At 53.4% G+C, this 14598-nt stretch overlaps 1 pseudogene; it reads left to right on the top strand.

Annotated features, from left to right (window-relative positions):
• LOC140404589 (phosphatidylinositol 4,5-bisphosphate 3-kinase catalytic subunit alpha isoform-like) overlaps positions 1-14598 on the top strand; it is a 36749-nt pseudogene that overhangs the window by 1553 nt on the left and 20598 nt on the right.

Genomic DNA, 14598 nt, shown 5'->3' with positions numbered 1-14598 from the left:
CTCATGGCAGCTCTGCGTCTTCTTTGACTGGCTTTGTCCGCTTTGGTTTATACCTCGAACCATCCCTACAGCACCGAAAAAGGCCATTCTGCCCGTCAGGTCTGTGCCAACCGCATCCTAACTCGGCCCGCTCCCCCACCTCGTCCCTGTTCACCTAAACTACGCCCCCCTGGACACTAAGGGCAATTTAGCACGGCCAATCCACCTAACCTGCACATCTTTGGACTGTGGGAGGAAACCGGAGCACCCGGAGGAAACCCACGCACACACGGGGGAGGACGTGCAGACTCCGCACAGACAGTGACCCAAGCCGGGACGGGAATCGAACCTGGGACCCTGGTGCTGAGGCAGCGGTGCTAACCACTGCGCCGGGACTTGCCCAAGATTGCGGTACATTCCACAGATTCCCACCTGCTGCCATTTCTGTCCAACCTTATCTGTTCAATTAGTTAATAATTTACACAGATAAAATAATAGAAAGTTTCACTCACCGAGCTTGTGGGGGGTGGGGGGGACACGTGAGGGGGGGAGGCAGGAAAACTCAACAGCTACCGCAGGCTGGGAAAGAAAGTAGCAGCGAACGGAGCATCTCTCTCTGCCCCTCCCCACCGAATTCCCAACTGGGCCAAACCCCCCGTCCCCCCGTCCCACGTGCCCCTCCCTCCCTCCCTCGGTTCAAAACCTCTCTGCTTATCATGGCGGCCGCTGCCGATTCACTCCGGTCTCTGAATTAGAGGGCCGATCATCGAGGACCGAGTCGAGGAGAAATGTCTTCACTCGGAGGGTTGCCAATCTTTGGAATTCTCGGCCCAGAGGATTGCGAAGGCTCCATCGTTGAATATATTTTTCAGGCTGGGCCCCTCGGCCCCAGCTCCGCTCTTCGGCAAGGTCCATGGTTGACCTGGTTGTAACTTGGGGACCCCCGCGTTCCAGCTCGCTCCCCATAACTTTCCACCCCCCCCCCCCACTCCTCCTTCAGCAAGAATCTTCGGCCCTAGCTGCTCCCACTGCCTTTTACCTTGCGTGGCACAGTGGGCCAGGGACCGGGGTTCGATTACGGCCTCCAGTGTCTGTGTGGAGTTTCAACGCCCTCCCCGTGTGTGCGTGGGTTTCTTCCGGGTGCTCCGGTTTCCTCCCACAGTCCAAAGATGTGCAGGTTAGGTGGATTGGCCGTGCTAAATTGCCCCTTAGTGTCCAAAGATGTGCAGGTTAGGTGGATTGGCCGTGCTAAATTGCCCCTTTAGTGTCCAGGGATGTGCAGGTTAGGTTACGGGGATAGGGCAGGGCGTGAGCCTGGGTCGGGTGCTCTTTCGGTGTGTCGGTGCAGACTCGATGGGCTGAATGGTCTCCTGCTCTGTAGGGATTCTGTGAAGAGATTCCTGACCCTCGGGGGGGAGGGGGGAAACATTTCCCCCTCTTCTCCCCCTCATATCCACCTTAAACGGGTGACGCCTGGTCTTTAAAACCGAGGCCCCGAGTCCTAGATTCTCCCACAAGAGGGAATTATGACAACGGGACTCCAGGCGAGCACCAGTGGGGAAGAAGCAACAACAGTTTATTTACAGGTGGAAACTATTTTACCAATGACTCCAACTCCCCTCCCAGTCCAGACCTGGTCTGCGGGGTTCAAAGCTGAACGCGCGTACGCTTTGTTCTCATTGGCCAGGGGAGTCAGGTGACCTCCGAGATTTGCCCAGTCGAAGCCCCCTGAACCGGCCACGATCGGATTGAGCGGCGGAGCACGCTCGACGGGCCGAGTGGCCTCCATCCTCACTCCTGCGCTGCGGCCTCGCAACCCTGGCCTCGGGAGCCCGCAGGGCCGGCCGAGCCGTTAAACTTTCTGAATTTGTGTGTCTCTCGCGCAGGAGCACTGCCCGCTGGCCTGGGGGAACGTGAACCTGTTTGACTACATGGACAACCTGGTGTCGGGGAAGATGGCCCTCAACCTCTGGCCGGTTCCGCACGGGTTGGAGGACCTGCTCAATCCCATCGGAGTGACGGGATCCAACCCCAACAAGGTGAGGCGGGGCGGGCTGCCTTTTCCCGGGCCTTCTCGCGGGGACCTGTCCATCCCGCATCCCCACCTCCTCCCTCGAATGCCATCGCTTTATAATGCGGTGTCGGGCCAGCGTTATAAAGAGAGGCGCCTGTATTTGTATTGGCCTTTCTCATGGCCGCCTGATGCTTCATAGCCAGTGAAGAGCTTTTGCGGGGTAGCCTTCACCGCAACGTCGGAAACGCGGCGGGCCTAGTTCGTGCACAGCAAGATCCCGCAAGCAGCAGTGTGTCAATGAAGGGATAATCTGATGTGGATCGTGGGATAAATATTGGTGGGGGTTGGGTGCGCGCAGGAAGAGAACTCCTCTGCTCGCCTTTGAAATAGCAGCCGTGAGAGCTTTCACCTCCACCCGCCCAGGCAAGCATCTCCCCGCTTAGCGCTTCATCTGAAAGTCGGCACCCCCGGCAGTGCAGCCTCCCCACCCTCCCTTGGGACTGCCCTGGAGTGTCGTCCTTGCTTCCTTTCCTGCTCAAGCCCTGGGCAGGTTCGCGAAGCGACAACCTTGCGGTTGAGAGGGTTATGGACGGAGACGCGACCTCGCTGCCCTGCTTCAACCCTGCGCCGACCCGCAAACACCAGGGCCTGACCTCGGCGGAGACTGCCCCCCCCCCCCTCCATAAACGTCACCCATCTCTCTCTCTCTCTCTCTCTCTCTCTGCCTCTTGGCCGCTGAAACCATCGTCCAGCCCTTGCCTCCAGACCTGACCAGCTCTGGTCTCGCAATTCCCACCCTCCCGAGCTCATCTAAAGTTCCGCGTCAGACCCTGGCGCGACCTCGCGTGGAAACCCTGACGACATTCTTGCCCCCCCCCCCCCCCCCCCCCCCCCCGGACAGCAAGCGGAGCGAGAGAGCGTTACCTTGCTGATTGTGGCCTCGCGCGCGTGCCCAATTTCTTAAACGTTAGCTGTGCCTTTTTTTCCTCATTCTTCCATGGGTGTCGCTGGGCGAGGTCCAGCATTCATTGCCCTCGGTCATTTACAGAGGGGTGGGGGGCAGGTAAGAGTTTAGTCCACCACATTGCTGTTGGGGGTCTGGTAGTCGTGCGTAGGCCAGACCGGGTAAGGACGGGAGATTTCCCTCCCCTAAAGGGGACATTAGTGAACCAGTCAATAATCGACGATAGTTGTCACGGTCGCTGTCCGAGCATGAGGAGGCCATTCGACCCTTCCAGCCTGCTGCCCCATTCATTCTGATCATGGCTGATCATCAAGTTCAATACCCTGATTTTCCCCCCCCCCATATCCCTCGATCCCTTTAGCCCCAAGAGCTGTATCTAATTCCTTCTCCAAATTACACAATGTTTTGGCCTCAACTACTTCCTGTGGCAGGCGAATTCCACAGAGCCACCGCTCTCTGGGTGAAGAAATTTCTCCTCAACTCAGTCCTAAAAGGTTTACCCCCTTAACCTCAAACTATGACCCCTGTGTTCTGTACTCCCCCACCATCGGGACCATTCTTTCTGAATCTACCCTGTCTAATCCGGTTAGAACTCTTCTGAACTCCATCATAGAATTTACAGAGCAGAAGGAGGCCATTCGGCCCATCGAGTCTGCACCGGCTCTTGGAAAGAGCACCCTACCCAAGGTGCACACTTCCACCCTATCCCCATAACCCAGTAACCCCACCCAACACTAAGGGCAATTTTGGACACTAAGGGCAATTTAGCGCGGCCAATCCACCTAACCTGCACATCTTTGGACTGTGGGAGGAAACCGGAGCGTTCAGGGGAAACCCACGCAGACACTGGGAGAACGTGCATTCAGCCCACCGCACCCTGGCTTCCGTGCTTGTGCGAGGGCCTGAGCAACCCACCTGCGGCCTTGTCCTGGACCAGCGCTCGAAACAGCGAGCCTCTGACCGAGGGGAGAGGGTTTGCCACCCGACCTGGGTTAATAGCATCAGGAATGCAACCGTGACCTTTCCCAATTGACCGTGACCCGAGTGGGGGAGGAGGAGGGGTGGTGGGGGTGATATTAAAGGCCAGGCATGTGTGTTTTTTTCCGGACACCAAGCTGATGTTTGTTGTTCTTTCCCCCCCCCCCCCCCCGCCCTCTCAGGAAACTCCCTGCTTGGAGCTGGAGTTTAACTGGTTCAGCAACTCGGTGAAGTTCCCCGCGGCTGCCGAGATCGAGGAGCACGCCAACTGGAGCATGTCGAGGGAGCTGGGTTTCAATTACTGCCTGGTGGGCCTGGTAAGTGAGTCAGTGGCCAGACGCCCCCCCCCCCCCCCCCCCCCCCCCCCCCCCCCCAACGCAGGGCAACTCTCCCATCACCATGCCAGAAGCTGTGGATGCCCAGGGTTGCTGAGGGCTTTCTGCGCGGAGCTCCAAGACATCGAGAGGTATGGAGGACGCAAGCAGAATAATGTCACAGCCGCAGATTAATTGAATGACGTAACAGGCCAGGGGGGGGGCCGCCTCGTGTGCCTGTGTAACAAATTTGAGAGGCTGAATGGACCTGTTCCTGTGCAACAGACGTGAGGGGCTCACGTGGCCATTTCCTGTTCTGGTGTAATAGGCTTGAGGGGGACTGGTTGGTCTCCTCCTATTCCTGTGTTGTGAGGGGCTGAATGGCCTCCTCCTAGCCCTGCGTTACTGGCTTGAGAGGGGCTGAATGGCCTCCTCCTAGCCTGCGTTACTGGCTTGAGAGGGGCTGAATGGCCTCCTCCTGTTCTCGAGCCAATATCCGAATTACTCCAGGGGCTCCTTCTATCCCAGCAGTTCGGGTGGAAAACTCCTGGAATTGTGGTGGGGTGGGGAGGATGCCGGTTCGTGCGAGCTGCCCGTTTTCACTCCTGAGTGAAGTGAATGGGGCTGGCTTCACAGCCTGTCCTCTACTCTGACAAGCTTCCTGACAGACGGGTCTGGAGAGGTTTGCCGCACCCATTCTAATGTCGGCCGCCTGGCTCCTGCCTGATTTATAATCACCTGTACTTTACAGAGTAACCGCCTGGCAAGGGACAGCAGCCTGACTGACAACGATATCGAGCAGCTGAGGAACATCTACAACCGCGACCCATTGTCTGAGATCACAGAGCAAGAGAAGGACTTCCTTTGGAGGCACAGGTAATGGAGGGGAGGGGCCGGGCGTGGCGCTGAGCGAGACGGTGATACTCTGGCCTGGACAAGCGCAGCTCCAGCAACACTAGAAAAGCTCGACACCATCCAGGGCGAAGCAGCCTAGCTTGACCAGCACCTCCACCACCGCTTTCAGCAGCCATTCCCTCCACCACCGACGCACAGTGGCAGCCGTGTGTACCGTCTACAAGATGCACGGCAGCGACTCACCAAGGCTCCTCAGGCAGCACCTTCCAAACCCACCACCTCTACCATCTCGAAGGACAAGGGCAGCAGATACCTGGGATCCCCACCACCTGGAGGTCCCCTCCGAGTCGCTCACCGCCCCGACTGGGAAATATATCGGCCGTTCCTTCACTGTCCCTGGGTCAAAGTCCTGGAACTCCCTCCCTGACAGCATTGTGCGTGTACCTACACCACAGGGACTGCAGCGGGTTCCAGAAGGCGGCTCACCCACCACCTTCTCGAGGGGCAATTCAGGATGGCCCATAAATGGTGGCCTAGCCAGCAATGCCCATATCTCGTGAGAGGATGAAAGAAAATGGTGAAAGGGGACAACAACACAATAAAAGATGATTTCCTTTCAAAGTTGGGTTGTTAATTGAAGAGAGTATTTTGTCCCCGTACAACACTGGGGTACAGTACAGGTGGGGACCGGTCTGTCACTGTATAACACTGGGGTACAGTACAGGTGGGGACCGGTCTGTCACTGTATAACACTGGGGTACAGTACTGGTGGGGACGGGTCTGTCACTGTGTAACACTGGGGTACAGTACTGGTGGGGACGGGTCTGACACTGTATAACACTGGGGTACAGTACTGGTGGGGACGGGTCTGTCACTGTATAACACTGGGGTACAGTACTGGTGGGGACGGGTCTGACACTGTGTAACACTGGGGTACAGTACTGGTGGGAACGGGTCTGTCACTGTATAACACTGGGATACAGTACTGGTGGGGATGGGTCTGTCACTGTATAACACTGGGGTACAGTACTGGTGGGGACGGGTCTGTCGCTGTATAACACTGGGGTACAGTACTGGTGGGGACGGGTCTGTCACTGTATAACACTGGGGTACAGTACTGGTGGGGACGGGTCTGTCACTGTATAACACTGGGGTACAGTACAGGTGGGGACGGGTCTGTCACTGTATAACACTGGGTACAGTACTGGTGTGGACGGGTCTGTCACTGTATAACACTGGGGTACAGTACTGGTGGGGACGGGTCTGTCACTGTATAACACTGGGGTACAGTACTGGTGTGGACTGGTCTGACACTGTATAACACTGGGGTACAGTACTGGTGGGGAGGGGTCTGTCACTGTATAACACTGGGTACAGTACAGGTGGGGACGGGTCTGTCACTGTATAACACTGGGTACAGTACTGGTGTGGACGGGTCTGTCACTGTATAACACTGGGGTACAGTACTGGTGGGGATGGGTCTGTCACTGTACAACACTGGCGTACAGTACTGGTGGGGACGTGTCTGTCACTGTATAACACTGGGGTACAGTACTGGAGGGGACGGGTCTGTCACTGTGTAACACTGGGGTACAGTACTGGTGGGGACGGGTCTGTCACTGTATAACACTGGGGTACAGTACTGGTGGGGATGGGTCTGTCACTGTACAACACTGGGGTACAGTACTGGTGGGGACGGGTCTGTCACTGTATAACACTGGGGTACAGTACAGGTGGGGACGGGTCTGTCACTGTATAACACTGGGGTACAGTACTGGTGGGGACGGGTCTGTCGCTGTACAACACTGGGGCACAGTTCTGGTGGGGACTGGTCTGACACTGTATAACACTGGGGTACAGTACTGGTGGGGACGGGTCTGTCGCTGTACAACACTGGGGCACAGTTCTGGTGGGGACTGGTCTGACACTGTATAACACTGGGCACAGTACTGGTGGGGACGGGTCTGTCACCATATAACACTGGGGTCTAGTACTGGTGGGGATGGGTCTGTCACTGTATAACACGGGTACAGAACTGGTGGGGACGGGTCTGTCACTGTATAACACTGGGGTACAGTACTGGTGGGGACGGGTCTGTCACCGTATAACACTGGGGTACAGTACTGGTGGGGACGGGTCTGTCACCATATAACACTGGGGTACAGTACTGGTGGGGACGGGTCTGTCACCGTATAACACTGGGGTACAGTACTGGTGGGGACGGGTCTGTCACCGTATAACACTGGGGTACAGTACTGGTGGGGACGGGTCTGTCACCGTATAACACGGGGGTACAGTACTGGTGGGGACGGTCAGTCACTGTATAACACTGGGGTACAGTACTGGTGGGGATGGGTCTCACTGTGTAACACTGGGGTACAGTACTGGTGGGGATGGTCAGTCACTGTATAACACTGGGGTACAGTACTGGTGGGATGGGTCTCACTGTGTAACACTGGGGTACAGTACTGGTGGGGACGGGTCTGTCACTGTATAACACTGGGGTACAGTACTGGTGGGGACGGGTCTGTCACTGTATAACACTGGGGTACAGTACTGGTGGGGACGGGTCAGTCACTGTATAACACTGGGGTACAGTACTGGTGGGGAAGGGTCTGTCACTGTATAACACTGGGGTACAGTACTGGTGGGGACGGGTCTGTCACCGTATAACACTGGGGTACAGTACTGTTGGGGACGGGTCTGTAAGTATATAACACTGGGGTACAGTACTGGTGGGGATGGGTCTGTCACTGTATAACACTGGGGTACAGTACTGGTGGGGGACGGGTCTGTCACCGTATAACACTGGGGTACAGTACTGGTGGGGACGGTCAGTCACTGTATAACACTGGGGTACAGTACTGGTGGGGATAGGTCTCACTGTGTAACACTGGGGTACAGTACTGGTGGGGACGGGTCTGTCACTGTATAACACTGGGGTACAGTACTGGTGGGGACGGGTCTGTCGCTGTATAACACTGGGGTACAGTACTGGTGGGGACGGGTCTGTCACCGTATAACACTGGGGTACAGTACTGGTGGGGACGGGTCTGTCACTGTATAACACTGGGGTACAGTACTGGTGGGGAAGGGTCTGTCATTGTATAACACTGGGGTACAGTACTGGTGCGGACGGGTCTGTCACTCTGTAACACTGGGGTACAGTACTGGTGGGGACAGGAGCAGGGAAGCGGAGCGGTGACTGTGCCTTTGAAGGGAAACGTCTGGAAAATGAGGGGATGTTGCGCCATGAGGAGCTGTCGGGATTCCACGTTGTGTAACCCGTCGTCTCCCATTTGCCCTTTCAGACACTACTGCGTGAACATTCCCGAGACGCTCCCCAAGTTACTGCTGTCTGTGAAGTGGAACTCGCGGGATGAGGTGGCGCAGGTAACAAAGGCTCTTGTGGGGAGGGTCGTGGCGGTGGGCGGCATTCATAAAGCTCAGCAGGTTTCAAAACAGAGCCCCCTTGCTGGAGGACAGGTGTGACCCTTGCTTGGGGGGGGGGGGGGGGGGCAGGTGTGACCCTTGCCGGGGGGACATTAATTGGCGGGGGAGTTGACACGATGGGCCGAATGGCCCACTTCTGTTCCAAGGTCTTGTGGTCAATGTCGGGCATTCGAGCAGAGAGTAATGGGCAAAACGGACTTGGTGAGGGGTGCAGAAATCTACGGCAATGAGGTAGGGGCGGCTGGGAGGCGGTGCCTCCTGTTGGCTTTCCCTCCTCGGCTCCTCAACCGCTGTTTCTCTCTCGCCAGATGTACTGCCTGCTGAAAGACTGGCCGCTCATTAAGCCGGAGCAAGCGTTGGAGCTGCTGGACTGCAACTTCCCCGACCCAATGGTGCGCGAGTTTGCGGTGAAGTGTCTGGTCAAAGGGCTGACCGATGACCGGCTGTCTCAGTATCTCATCCAGCTGGTTCAGGTGAGTGGGGCAGATGCCCGTCACGCAGCGGCTGGGGATTCGGGCGGGAGCTGTCGCGGGAGGGAACGGAAATCCCGGCCCGGGGGGGGGGGCATGGAAAATCCCAGTCCAGCTGAGGCCCGGCCGAGATTTAATTGAGGGTTCTAAAGCGAGGAACACGGGCGGTTTGCGTTTTTTTTTTTAAAGGGGCCAAACACCGGATTATACAGAACCTGAGGTGCTCTGACGTCGGGCATCTTGTCTACTCAACGGCCTACGGTGCAGGCCTCCCTCTGTTAACACTGCCTGCCCCTCGGGAAGCTAGAAACCAGCTGAGATGTTCTGAGGCGAATGTTACGGGATTGCGTGCTTTGGAGGGTGGGAGGTAGAGTCCAGGTGGGAAACCGAGGAGTTAAGGGGTGCGGTAACCTGAGATCAGAACAGGGTGGAATGCATTGTTTAAAAGAAAGAACTTCTTTATATAAACAAATAACAACGTTTCGCAGTAACTCAGCAGAACAGTGATAACTAAGAAAACAGGAGCTGTAGTAAAACAGGCCTGACTCACGGGCCGCCCTCTCGCAGCCTCAATAAACCCACCCACAGAGCTCCGAACCCTCAACAGACACCAGTAAGGCGATTACATCGGGAAAAGGCTTAGAGGAACGCTCTGTACTCAAAATGGCGCTCTGTAACGGGGGGGGGGGGGGGGGTTTAGCAATGGCGACCATTATTGAGACTAGCTTTCAATTCCAGATTTTATACATTCAATTTAAATTCCACCGGCTGCCCGAGGTTGGATTTCCGCCGTCCTGGCGATAGTCGGCAGCGTTCCCGTTCTGTAGCCCTTCAGCTCTGACCTGGGCAGCAGGGTAGCACAGTGGTTAGCACAATTGCTTCACAGCTCCAGGGTCCCAGGTTCGATTCCGGCTTAGCTCACTGGCTGTGCGGAGTCTGCACGTTCTCCCCCGTGTGTGCGTGGGTTTCCTCCGGGTGGTCCGGTTTCCCCCCCTCAGTCCAAAGATGTGCAGGTTAGGTGGATTGGCCGTGCTAAAATTGCCCTTAGTGTTGGGTGGGGTTACTGGGTTATGGGGATGGGGTGGGAGTGTGGGCTTGGGTGGGGTGCTCTTTCAAAGAGCCGATGTAGACTTGATGGGCCGAATGGCCGCCTCCTGCCCTGTAAATTCTATGATATCAAATGACCGAAATAGTGACCTCTTTCCTGGATGTCGTACCGCTTAGGAGCGGGAGAACGGGGTTGGGATTGAGCTCGCGCCCGCGAGGTTCTTGGCGTCTCACGGCTCTCCTGTCGTTACCCCCCCCCCCCCCCCTTTGCAGGTCCTGAAATACGAGCAGTATCTGGACAACCCGCTGGGGAGGTTCCTGCTGAAGAAAGCCCTGACCAACCAGAGGATAGGACACTTCTTCTTCTGGCACCTGAAGTGAGTATGTAACCGGGGGCCGCGCCGCGCTCCCGCGGGCACCGGGCGTCGCTGGCAGTGCCGGGTCCGTCGCTGAGTCACCGCCAAGGGAACTTGAACAGATAGCGAACCCTGGGTATCGGGGGATGTACGGCATTGGATCAGGCGAAAAGGGGGGGAAAGCTTGTGGCAGATATCGAGGGCTCAGAGCAGCAGGAGGCGTATAAAAGGTGCAAAAGGGAACTTGAAAAGGAAATTAGGAGAGCAAAAAGGATAACTGATAACCCATTAAGGACCACCGAAGTAATTTGGGTGTGGAGCCGGAGGATGTCGGCTGGGTTTGAATGAATACTTTGTGTCAGTGTTCACGTGAGAGGGACGGCGTGGGTATAGAAACCAGGAGGAAGGACTGCAATAAAATTAAAGAGATTAACACCGATAGACAGGCGATTGAGTGGTCTGGAAGGCTTAAAAGTAGGCAAATCTCCAGGGCCAGATGAAATGTATCCCAGGCTGTTGAGGCAAGGGAGGAAATAGCGGCGCTGGTAATTTTCAATTCCTCTCTGGCCACAGGAGAGGTGCCGGGGGACTGGGGGATAGTCAGTGTGGTTCCTTTTTTCAAGAAGGGAGGAAGGGATAAAGCAGGAAACTACAGACCAGTCAGTCTAACCTCAGCGGTGGGGAAACTATTGGAAGCAATTCTGAGAGACGGAATTAATCTGCATTTGGAGAGGCAGGGGTTAATCACGAACAGTCAGCGTGGTTTTGTTAAGGGGAGGTCATGTCTGACCAACTCGATTGAGTTTTTTGAAGAGGTGACCAGGAGTGTAGATGAGGGCAATGCATTTGACGTAGTCTCCCTGGACTTCAGCAAGGCTTTGGATAAGGTGCCACACGGGAGACTGACGGCGAAGGTCAGAGCCCACGGCATCCAAGGAAATTTGGCAAATTGGATCCAGAATTGGCTGAGTGGCAGGAAGCAGAGGGTGATGGTCCAGGGGTGTTTTTCTGACTGGAGCCCGTGTCCAGTGGGGTCTCGCAGGGATCAGTGTCGGGGTCTCTTGCTGTTTGTGGTTTATATAAATGATTTAGACATGAATGTGGGAGGGTTGATCAGTAAGTTTGCGGATGATATGAAAATTGGCGGGCTGGTAAATAGTGAGGATAGCCTCAGATTTCAGGAGGATATAGACGGGCTGGTCAGATGGGCTGATCAGTGGCAAATGCAGTTCAATCCGGAAAAGTGTGAAGTGATGCGCTTGGGCAGGACAAACGAGGCAAGGGAATACAGGATAAACGGCAGGACCCTGGGAAGCACCGAGGATCAGAAAGACCTTGGTGTGTATGTACACAGGTCCTTAAGGTAGCAAAGCAGGTGGATACAGTGGTTAGGAAGGTAAATGGTATACTTGCCTTTATTGGCCGAGGCAGAGAGTTTAAGAGCAGGGAGGTTATGCTGGAACTAGCAAACGTTGGTTAGGCCACAGCGAGAGTATTGTGAGCAGTTCTGGAATCCACATTACAGGAGGGATGTGATAGCCACTGGCGAGGGTGCAGAGGAGATTTACCAGGATGTTGCCAGGGCTGCAGAGTGTTAGCTACGAAGAGAGATTGGATAGACTGGGGTTGTTTTCCTTGTAGCAGCAGAGACTGAGGGGGGGGACATGATTGAGATGTATTTTTCTTAAAACGGTCGGGAGGAGTGGGTGGGGAAGAAGAGAGGTTGGGAGGAGTGGGTGGGGGGGGGGGGGAGAAGAAAGGTCGGGAGGAGTGGGGGGGGGGGAAGAGGTCAGGAGTGTTGAGTAATGGGTTAAGAGACACTGCAATTCGTTGTCTAATTTATGTTAAGTATCCATTAATTGACACTGATATGCAAAGGGGCTTCAGGTGGCCTCTGTCAGGTGATGTATAGTTAGAGTTTTGTGCAAAGGCTGTTGGAATGAAATAAATGTGTGTTTGTGAAAAAGGAACAGAACTTTAGACTCTTCAAATCACAGCAACTAAAACGTCTAACAATTGGTAGCAGAGGATGATTGCTGTGTAAATGTGAAGGGTTGAAAGATACAACTTTTCCAGATCAAACCAAGGAGTGAGTGAGAAAAGAAAAAAAAAAAAAGGGGGGGGATATATGGCTGAACCGAGGATAAAGATGGGTGGATATGACTATCCTCCCTTATTTTCTGAAAGGGAATCGTACGACCAGTGGAGAAGTGCAGTAGTTATGTGGACTACAGTAACTGCTTTGGGAGAGAGAAAACAAGGTATGGCATTGGCTCTTTCTCTGCCATATGGCAGTAAAATCCGAAACAAAGTGCTTTCTGAGCTGGAATTGGAAGAGTTAGACTCAGAAGAAGGTCTGGAGACTTTATTACATTATATGGATAAGATTTACAAGAAAGATGACTTGTTAAGTGCGTATGAAACATGGTCGGATTTTGATAAGTTCCGGAAAATGGAGGATATCTCCATGGAAGACTATATAATGGAATTTGGCAGACTATATAAAAGGCTGCAGAAACACAACCTGGAATTTCCACAGTCTGTGTTGGCCTTTAAATTACTTGACTGTGCTCGAGTGAGCAACATGGATAGGCTCCTGGTTTTGACAGGAGTTCAGTTTACTGATAAGGATACCTTATTCGAACAGATGACAAAAGCTTTACAAAAGTTTCTGGGGAAACATTCGATTCCGATGGCTCTGATGACCCAAATAGGTCAACCTGCAATAAGGCAGAATATAGAAGATACAATTTTGCCATCCTGTTAGTAGTGTATGGTTACGAACAGGGCTCAAGACTATAGAAGGAGACCGAGACAAGGAAATTATGAAGACAGAAATCCAATTAGAACCTACAATAGGAAGATGAACCCCAGAAATGCACGGGGCATGATAAATCGATGTTTTCGATGTGACTCTCAAGACCATTATGCTTTCGACTGTCCAACTCGTTATGATAGAGTGTTTGAAGCGACACGTGAAACGGAAGAGTCAGAAGAGGAAAAAGACAGTGACCAGAAAGAAGGCATTGTCCTATTGACTAGCAGTTTTATGCCGGTAATGAGGGTGTTGGTTGCAGAATCCTTCAACTGTGCTGTATTGGACAGTGCTGCACATCTACTGTGTGTGGAATTGACTGGTTAAAATGTTAACTGGACTCTTTGAATGCTGAAAATCGTAACAAGGTTAAGGAATTTGAAAGTTCCACAAGTTTCAGGTTTGGGGATGATAATACTCTGAAGTCGCTGAAAAGAGTGGTGATCCCTTGCAATATTGCCGGAGTGAATCATTTCATTAGCACGGATGTTGTATCAAGTGAGATACCTTTGCTTCTGAGCAGACCGTCGATGAAAGAAAGCACACATGAAACTGGATATAGAACAGGATAAGGCAACAGTTTTTGGAAAGACGGTGGACTTACAATTTTACACAGTCGGGACACTATTGTATTCCATTACTGACAAATAATATTTCAAGTAGAGTGGTTAAGGGTGTGTTAATGGCAATTGAAAATGGAACTTTAGCTGATAAAAAGCTTGTGGTATTAAAACTGCATCGGCAATTTGCACATCCGTCTCCTCGGAGGCTGAAAAATTTATTAAAGGATGCAGGGGTAAGGGGTGACGACTGTACTAAACTGATAGAGCAGGTTAGTGACCACTGTGATATTGTAGGAAGTACAGAAGGACATCAGCACGACTGATAGTAACCCTACCTTTGGCCAGGGATTTTAACGACATTGTGGCCATGGACCTTAAGATCTGGGATAAAGCAAATACTATATTTATTTTGCATTTTGTAGATTTAGGCTAACCAGATTTAGTCAATCAACGATTGTACGAAGTAAAGAAAAGAGAGTAATTCTGGATCAAATCGTGGGAAAATGGATAGGGACAGGAATGGGTCCATCGGCAAAATTCCTTACGGGCAATGGGGGAGAATTTGCTAATGATGAGTTTAGGGATATGTTTGAAAACATGAATATCAGAGTTATGAATACGGCTGCAGAAAGCCCATTTAGTAATGGTGTCTGTGAAAGAAATCATGCTGTCATCGATGACGTGCTTCGGAAAATTTTGGCAGATCGACCAAACTGCAGGCTAAATTCAGCTTTAGCATGGGCAGTACATGCAAAGAATTCATAAGACCATAAGACATAGGAGCGGAAGT

The sequence above is a fragment of the Scyliorhinus torazame genome, chromosome 31 (genome assembly GCF_047496885.1).
Source record: "Scyliorhinus torazame isolate Kashiwa2021f chromosome 31, sScyTor2.1, whole genome shotgun sequence".
Lineage (NCBI taxonomy): Eukaryota > Metazoa > Chordata > Chondrichthyes > Carcharhiniformes > Scyliorhinidae > Scyliorhinus > Scyliorhinus torazame.
Note: the sequence above shows the minus strand (reverse complement) of the source record. Positions and strands in the feature narration are given on the sequence as shown.